The sequence below is a fragment of the Babylonia areolata genome, chromosome 18, assembly GCF_041734735.1.
Source record: "Babylonia areolata isolate BAREFJ2019XMU chromosome 18, ASM4173473v1, whole genome shotgun sequence".
NCBI lineage: Eukaryota > Metazoa > Mollusca > Gastropoda > Neogastropoda > Buccinidae > Babylonia > Babylonia areolata.
Window position 1 is genome coordinate 68,943,674 of NC_134893.1, and position 7,500 is coordinate 68,951,173.

The window sequence follows — 7,500 nt, forward strand, 5'->3', positions numbered from 1 at the left end:
GGGTTGGGGGCAGGGGAGTAGTGAGAGAGAGAGAAAGAAATTTTATTTCACCAGGGTAATGAGATAAGCGATGGCATATGCTTTTTCCCTCCCAGCCCTGGGGGGGGGGGGGGGGGGGGGGGGAGAGAGAGAGAGAGAGAGAGAGAAGGATGAGGTCAGTTTCAGTTTCAGTTGCTCAAGGAGGCGTCACTGCGTTCGGACAAACCATATACGCTACACCACATCTGCCAAGCAGATGCCTGACCAGCAGCGTAACCCAACGCGCTTAAAAGGTTGCCAACAGCACCCGGTGTTCCCAGGCGGTCACCTATCCAAGTACTAACCGGGCCCGACGTTGCTTAACTTCGGTGATCGGACGAGAACCGGTGTTTTCAACGTGGTATGGCCGTTGGATGAGGTCAAGAAGGTGGAATAGAAAGACGAAAGAGAATAAAGAACTGCTGGACAAAGTCTGTTTTTTTATTTTATTTATTATTATTATTATTTTATTTTATTTTTTTGCAAATGTTTTTCTCGTTCATTGCGCAATGCTGTCAGTTTATCTTTTATTTATTTATTTTTTCTTCTGTCTTCCCCTCCGTCTTTTCCCGTCAAGTATTTCTTGAAGGATTGTTTTTAGCAGGGCCGCTGGATATTGTTACCTCGCCATAGTAATTTTTTTTTTCCCTTCTCGCATGCCTACAGGAAGATGGGGAAAAAAAGCCTACCAGTGCACGCGGGAAATAGTTGTTCTCCCATACAAAAGTTTCAGCTTGGAGAGTTGTGATATGTGTGTGTGTGTGTGTGTGTGTGTGTGTGTGTGTGTGTGTGTGTGTGTGTGTGTGTGTGTGTGTTTAATCTGTCGGTCAGTTGGTCTGTCTGTCTGTCTCTCTCACCCCCTCTCACCCTCTTTCTATATTTTATATCTCACTCTCTCACTTTCTTTCTGTCTGTCCATCTGTTGTCTGTCCGTGTACCTGTCTCTCGCTCTGTCTGTCTCTCATTTCGTTGTGGGGTCTCTCTGTATGTGTGTGTTTATCTAAAGTCTGTATTTATCTGTGTGTTTGTTTGCTTGACTGTCTTTGTCTCTGAATACGTCTCTGTCTCTATTTCTGTTTCTCTCAATTTGTCTCTCTCTCTCTGTGTGTGTTTCTATTTGTCTTTGTGTGTCTGCATGTTCTCTCTCTGTCTCTGTCTCCCTTTGCCCTATACCCCCCACCCACCCACCCCCCGCACCCTCCCCCCCTCGTATCTCTCACTCTTCTGTGTGTGTGTGTGTGTGTGTGTGTGTGTGTGTGTGTGTGTGTGTGTTCCTGGACTGGATCCTTCATTACTAGTAAATGATGGATTCTTGGTAAGCGAACTGTTGAACAGTTCCTAGCTTCGGTCCCAACAGCGGTAGTGGTGTGGCTGGTCATCAACTTAGTCAATGTTCCAGCCTGTCTTTTAACAAGCTTTGCGAGTTCTCTTGCTCACTGCCTACCAAGCCATCGATGTCATCTGCCCAAGGAAAAGGTTCGTGATGGTTCTTCTTTCAGTGCTGACTCTAATGACGTTATCTTCAAGCGCGTCAGACCTGATTCGTTCCAGGGATATTTTGAACAGTGTGGGAGACAGAAGACAGCCTTGACGAACTCCGGTTGAAGTATGGAACTCTAATAGCACTTTGTCTTCTTCTTCTTCTTCTTCTTCTCCTCCTCCTCCTCTTCTCCTTCTCCTCCTCCTCCTCCTCCCCCTCTTCTTCTTCTCCTTCTCCTCCTCCTCCTCCTCCCCCTCTTCTTCTTCTTCTCCTCCTCCTCCTCGTCCTCCTCCTCCTTCTTCTTCTTCATCTCCTCCTCCTCCTCCTTCTTCTCCTCCTCCTCCTCGTCCTCCTTCTCCTCCTTCTCCTTTTCTTCTTCTCCTCCTCCTTCTCCTTCTTATTCTCCTCCTTCTTCTTTTCTCCTCCTCGTCCTCGTCCTCCTCCTCCTCCTCTTCTTCCTTCTTCTTCTTCTTCTTCTCGTCCTCCTCGTCCTTCTCTTTCTTCTCCCTTAACTCTGTGAAGAGTCACTGGGGTGCCGCACAGAAGAACTGTTCACCAGATTCCTCCAGGTCTGTCGGCTGTGTGGTTACAAAGACTTGTTCCCCGTATTATGTCCGCATAATGTATGATAGTCCGTCGTATCCGACTGTGACCATCAGAACAGCTGAGCAAGCAACTGCTGTCCCGACTATCAGGGTTAGATTTTTGATTATAATTGAAAGTGTCTTGCCCAGGTTACATTCTCACTTTCTCGGCCTAGGGAATTTTTAGGCCAGTCGGCGTTTGGGATGGTTCCCAAAGGCTGCAGAGCCAGCGCGATTTTTCATCCTACGCTGTAATAATAAAGAACGACAGAATTTCCAGTCGACACGGGCGTTAGGGGTTGACAGGCAGGCAGGCAGGCAAGCCGGAAGAACCAGACAATGGGGCGAATGGGTGAGCGAGCAGCGAGCAGACATTAAAAGGAAGACGACGTCTGTTTCACTACCAGCCCGACCCGACTGAACTGCCGCCACAAGTATTGATTCCTCCCCCCACTTCCCTGAGAGACACACAGAGAGAGAGAGACAGAGACAGAGAGAGACAGAGAGGGGTGGTGGTGGGGTAGAGTGGATGGTGACTGTCTCTCCCGTCTCCGTCTCTGTGTCTCTCTTTCTGTGTCTTTCTGTCTGTCTATGTCTTTGTCTGACCGTCTGTCTGTCTGTCTCTGTCTCTCTGTCCCAGTGAGCATGTTTGTCCATCTCGGTGTGTGAGTGTGTGAGTGTGTGTGTGTGTGTGTGTGTGAAAGAGAGACTTCGACTTCACTTATTGTCATGATACGCAAAAGAATTAATAAACACTTCCAAAGAACAAAAGAAAGGAACAAAGAACATGGTGTGTGTGTGTGTGTGTGTGTGTGTGTGTGTGTGTGCCGCCAATGTTTTCTTCTCAAGTAGGCTACTGAACGCTCCCCCCCCAAACCCCAACCCACCACCACATTGCTAATCAAAATATTCTCGGCACCCTTGGTAGGATTTCTCTGTCTCTGTTTCTCTCTCTCTCTCTCTCTCTCTCTCTCTCTCTCTCTCTGTGTGTGTGTGTGTGTGTGTGTGTGTGTGTGTGTGTGTGTGTGTGTGTGTGTGTGTACTAATTGTGTCATTCAAATGGCGTCAGGAGGCACAATCGGAAAGGGGCGACTTGAAAATGGCAGCGGCGAATCGGGGGAAGAGAGGCTCAACAGTTTTGTAGGTTAAAAGTCTCTCATAGCATAATAATTCTACCATCGGGACAGAGAATTGATCATAAATTATCCACTGTATCCAGGCATGTGGGAAGGCGGGGCCAAGTCCTCTCCTTCCGCCTGGGTACAGTGAGGAGAATCGGACTAAAGTGCCTTTCCCCAAGCACACAACACCATGCCGAAACAGGGAGCCTCCAACCCAAATCACTGGTGAACACTAGATCAAAAGTCCAACACCTAACAGATTAGAAGTCCAACACCTAACAGATCAAAAGTCCCAACACCTAACAGATCAAAAGTCCAACACCTAACAGATTAGAAGTCCCAACACCTAACAGATTAGAAGTCCCAACACCTAACAGATTAGAAGTCCAACACCTAACAGATTAGAAGTCCCAACACCTAACAGATTAGAAGTCCAACACCTAACAGTCCAACACCTAACAGATTAGAAGTCCAACACCTAACAGATTAGAAGTCCAACACCTAACAGATCAAAAGTCCAACACCTAACAGATTAGAAGTCCCAACACCTAACAGATTAGAAGTCCCAACACCTAACAGTCCAACACCTAACAGATTAGAAGTCCCAGCACCTAACAGATTAGAAGTCCCAACACCTAACAGATCAAAAGTCCCAACACCTAACAGATTAGAAGTCCCAGCACCTAACAGATTAGAAGTCCCAACACCTAACAGATCAGAAGTCCCAACACCTAACAGATTAGAAGTCCCAACACCTAACAGATTAGAAGTCCAACACCTAACAGATTAGAAGTCCCAACACCTAACAGATTAGAAGTCCCAACACCTAACAGATCAAAAGTCCAACACCTAACAGTCCAACACCTAACAGATTAGAAGTCCCAACACCTAACAGATCAGAAGTCCCAACACCTAACAGATTAGAAGTCCCAACACCTAACAGATTAGAAGTCCAACACCTAACAGATTAGAAGTCCAACACCTAACAGTCCAACACCTAACAGATTAGAAGTCCCAGCACCTAACAGTCCAACACCTAACAGATTAGAAGTCCCAGCACCTAACAGATTAGAAGTCCAACACCTAACAGTCCAACACCTAACAGATTAGAAGTCCAACACCTAACAGATTAGAAGTCCAACACCTAACAGTCCAACACCTAACAGATTAGAAGTCCCAGCACCTAACAGTCCAACACCTAACAGATTAGAAGTCCCAGCACCTAACAGATTAGAAGTCCAACACCTAACAGTCCAACACCTAACAGATTAGAAGTCCCAGCACCTAACAGATTAGAAGTCCAACACCTAACAGATTAGAAGTCCAACACCTAACAGATTAGAAGTCCCAGCACCTAACAGATTAGAAGTCCCAACACCTAACAGATTAGAAGTCCAACACCTAACAGATTAAGTCCCAACACCTAACAGATTAGAAGTCCAACACCTAACAGATTAGAAGTCCCAGCACCTAACAGATTAGAAGTCCAACACCTAACAGATTAGAAGTCCCAACACCTAACAGATTAGAAGTCCAACACCTAACAGTCCAACACCTAACAGATTAGAAGTCCAGCACCTAACAGATTAGAAGTCCCAACACCTAACAGATCAAAAGTCCAACACCTAACAGATTAGAAGTCCCAACACCTAACAGACAGTGTAGCAACAGTAGTTGTGGTTGGGGTGGTAGTGGAAGTGGTGGTGGTGGTGGTCGTCGTCGTCGTAGAAGAAGTAGTACCAGCAGAAAGTGATGGTGGTGGTTGTGGTGGTAATAGTTGTAGAGTGGAGTGATGGCCTAGAGGCAATGCGTCCGCTTAGGAAGCGAGAGAATCTGAGCGCGCTGGTTCGAACAATGGCTCAGTCGCCGATATTTTCTCCCCCTCCACTTGAGTGGTGGTCTGGACGCTTAGTCATTCGGATGAGACGATAAACCCGAGGTCCCGTGTGCAGCATGCACTTAGCGCACATAAAAGAACCCACGGGAACAAAAGGGTTGTTCCTGGTAAAATTCTGAAGAAAAATACACTTCGATAGGGGGAGGGGTGGAGGGCGAGGGTGGCGCTGTAGTGTAGCGACGCGCTTTCCCTGGGGAGAGCAGCCCGAATTTCACACAGAGAAATCTGTTGTGATAAAAAGAGAAATACAAATTACAAATTAGTACTGGTAGTGGTGATAGCAGCAGCAGCAGCAGCAGCAGCAGCAGCTGTAGTTATAGTGATGGTGGTGGTGGTAGCAGTAGTAGCTGTTGTTGCAGGAGTAGTAGCAGCAGCAACACAACAGCAGTAGCAGTGGTGGTGGTGGTGGTGATGATGATGGTAGTAGTAGTAGTAGTCTTCAATTTTACGTCTTTCCATTGTAAGTAATATTTCTGCTAAACGGGAAGAAACCCAGAAAAAAACAAACCCACAAAAATCAGGGGTGTTGGTGGGACGGAGAAGGCAGAGAGAGAGAAGGGGGAGGTGAGGGTGGTTACGGATAAGATACACGTGTGTGTGTGTGTGTGTGTGTGTGTGTGTGTGTGTGTAAGGGAGATGGTATGTATGTTTGTGTGTGGGCAAGTGTGTGAGTGTTGCGACTCTGTGTGTGTGTGTGTGTGTGTGTGTTTGTGTGTGCGCGCGCGCACGCGTGTGCCTGCGTGTACGTGTGTGTATGTAGCACAGGCGCACGAACGGTTGATAATCAGGCAGGCGAGCTGTACTAACAAATTAGCCTTTCCAAACCTTTTTGAGCGATGACCTGGAAAGGTGTGTCGGACCACGAGGCCGGGAGATAAGCTTAACCCGCCGGCATGAAAGGAGAAGACACGAGGAGCTGAACTCTTGGGTCATCACGCAAGTCTTAAATCAAATCAAAATGATTCTGCAGGTCACTGAAGCACACCAATCATTATCGCTATCACCATCCTCCTCGCCATCACTCAAGGGATAAATGTGTCACGATTGGTTAAGACGCTTCTCTGCTAATACAGTGTTTGGTGTCATATACTGTACCATGTCAAACTGATGCAAACCAGGCCTATCGGTTTGCTCTGCTTGGCCAAATTTCGCGCGGCTGACAGTGAAAAGACGAGCAGTCTGGGCCCTCAAGGGATAAATGTGTCACGATTGGTTAAGACCCTTCTCTGCTAATACAGTGTTCATTGAGGGTCTGGGTACGGGTCCCCCTCTCCCAGGCTTTTAACCGGAAAATAAAAAAAACAAGAGAGGCAAGGCCTTCATCAAGACTCACTTGTGATACACTTAAAAAAAACAAAACAATTCCAAGCTTTTTATGTATTGAGTATAATTTCGAAATGCAATGTTTAAGATGAGAAAGATCAGTTTAAAGCAAATTAAGTCCCCTAGCATTAATTACAGAGTAATTTCCCCCTTTTTTTTTTTTTTTACTATCTGCACCAAAACGTTTGCAAAATAAATAAAACTTCCATGCTTAGCAAAAGAAGTTCCTGTTTGAACAAAAAATGATGATAATGACTGCTCTTGTTGTTTGGTCAGAATATCAGATCAAAGTGCCAAGTTTAGAGAATACAAAAAATATAAATATAACAGTAAATGCAGTTTGCACATAATTAGGCTTCACTTTTTTTTTGTGCCCATCCCAGAGGTGCAATATTGTTTTAAACAAGATGACTGGAAAGAACTGAATTTTTCCTATTTTTATGCCTAATTTGATGTCAACTGACAAAGTATTTGCAGAGAAAATGTCAATGTTAAAGTTTACCACGGACACACACACACACACACACACACACAGAGACAACCGAACACCGGGTTAAAACATAGACTCACTTTGTTTACACAAGTGAGTCAAAAAACTGAGCGTATAGGCGTCTTGTTATTCGGATGAGACGATAAACCGAGGTCCCGTGTGCAGTACGCACTGAAAAAAAAAAAAGAAAAAAAAAAGAACCCATGGCAACAAAAGTGTCGTCTTCTTGCAAAATGTTGTAGGGCAAATCCACTCTGATAGGCTCACAAATACATTTTGTTTAGAATCAAGGCTTGACAGAGTGAGGTCGGTATTGCTGTTAGTCAAGCATCTGCCTTGAATTTTTTTGGTGTAGCGTATTATGATATGGATTTGTCCGAACGCAGTGACGCCTTCTTCAGACCGTGGAAATTTTGCTCATCATCCTAGCTACAGAAGTTGAAAGATCTAACTAGATGTACTTGTTAGTTGTTCATGATGTTTTGGAGTGATAGCCTAGAAGTAACGCGTCCGCCTAGGAAGCGAGAGAATCTGAGCGCGCTGGTTGGAATCACGGCTCAGTCGCCGATATTTTCTCCCCCTCCACT

The 7,500-nt window shown here is 45.7% G+C and overlaps 1 protein-coding gene and 1 non-coding gene across 2 annotated transcripts in view; one reads left to right on the top strand and one right to left on the bottom strand.

Moving 5' to 3' along the window:
* The window catches only part of LOC143292130 (cyclin-dependent kinase 14-like), a 75,854-nt gene that overhangs the window by 17,266 nt on the left and 51,088 nt on the right, over positions 1-7,500 (top strand). The window lies entirely within an intron of this gene.
* On the bottom strand, positions 275-393 carry LOC143293193 (5S ribosomal RNA). Its single transcript, XR_013056746.1, has one exon. It is a non-coding gene; the product is annotated as a 5S ribosomal RNA (ribosomal RNA).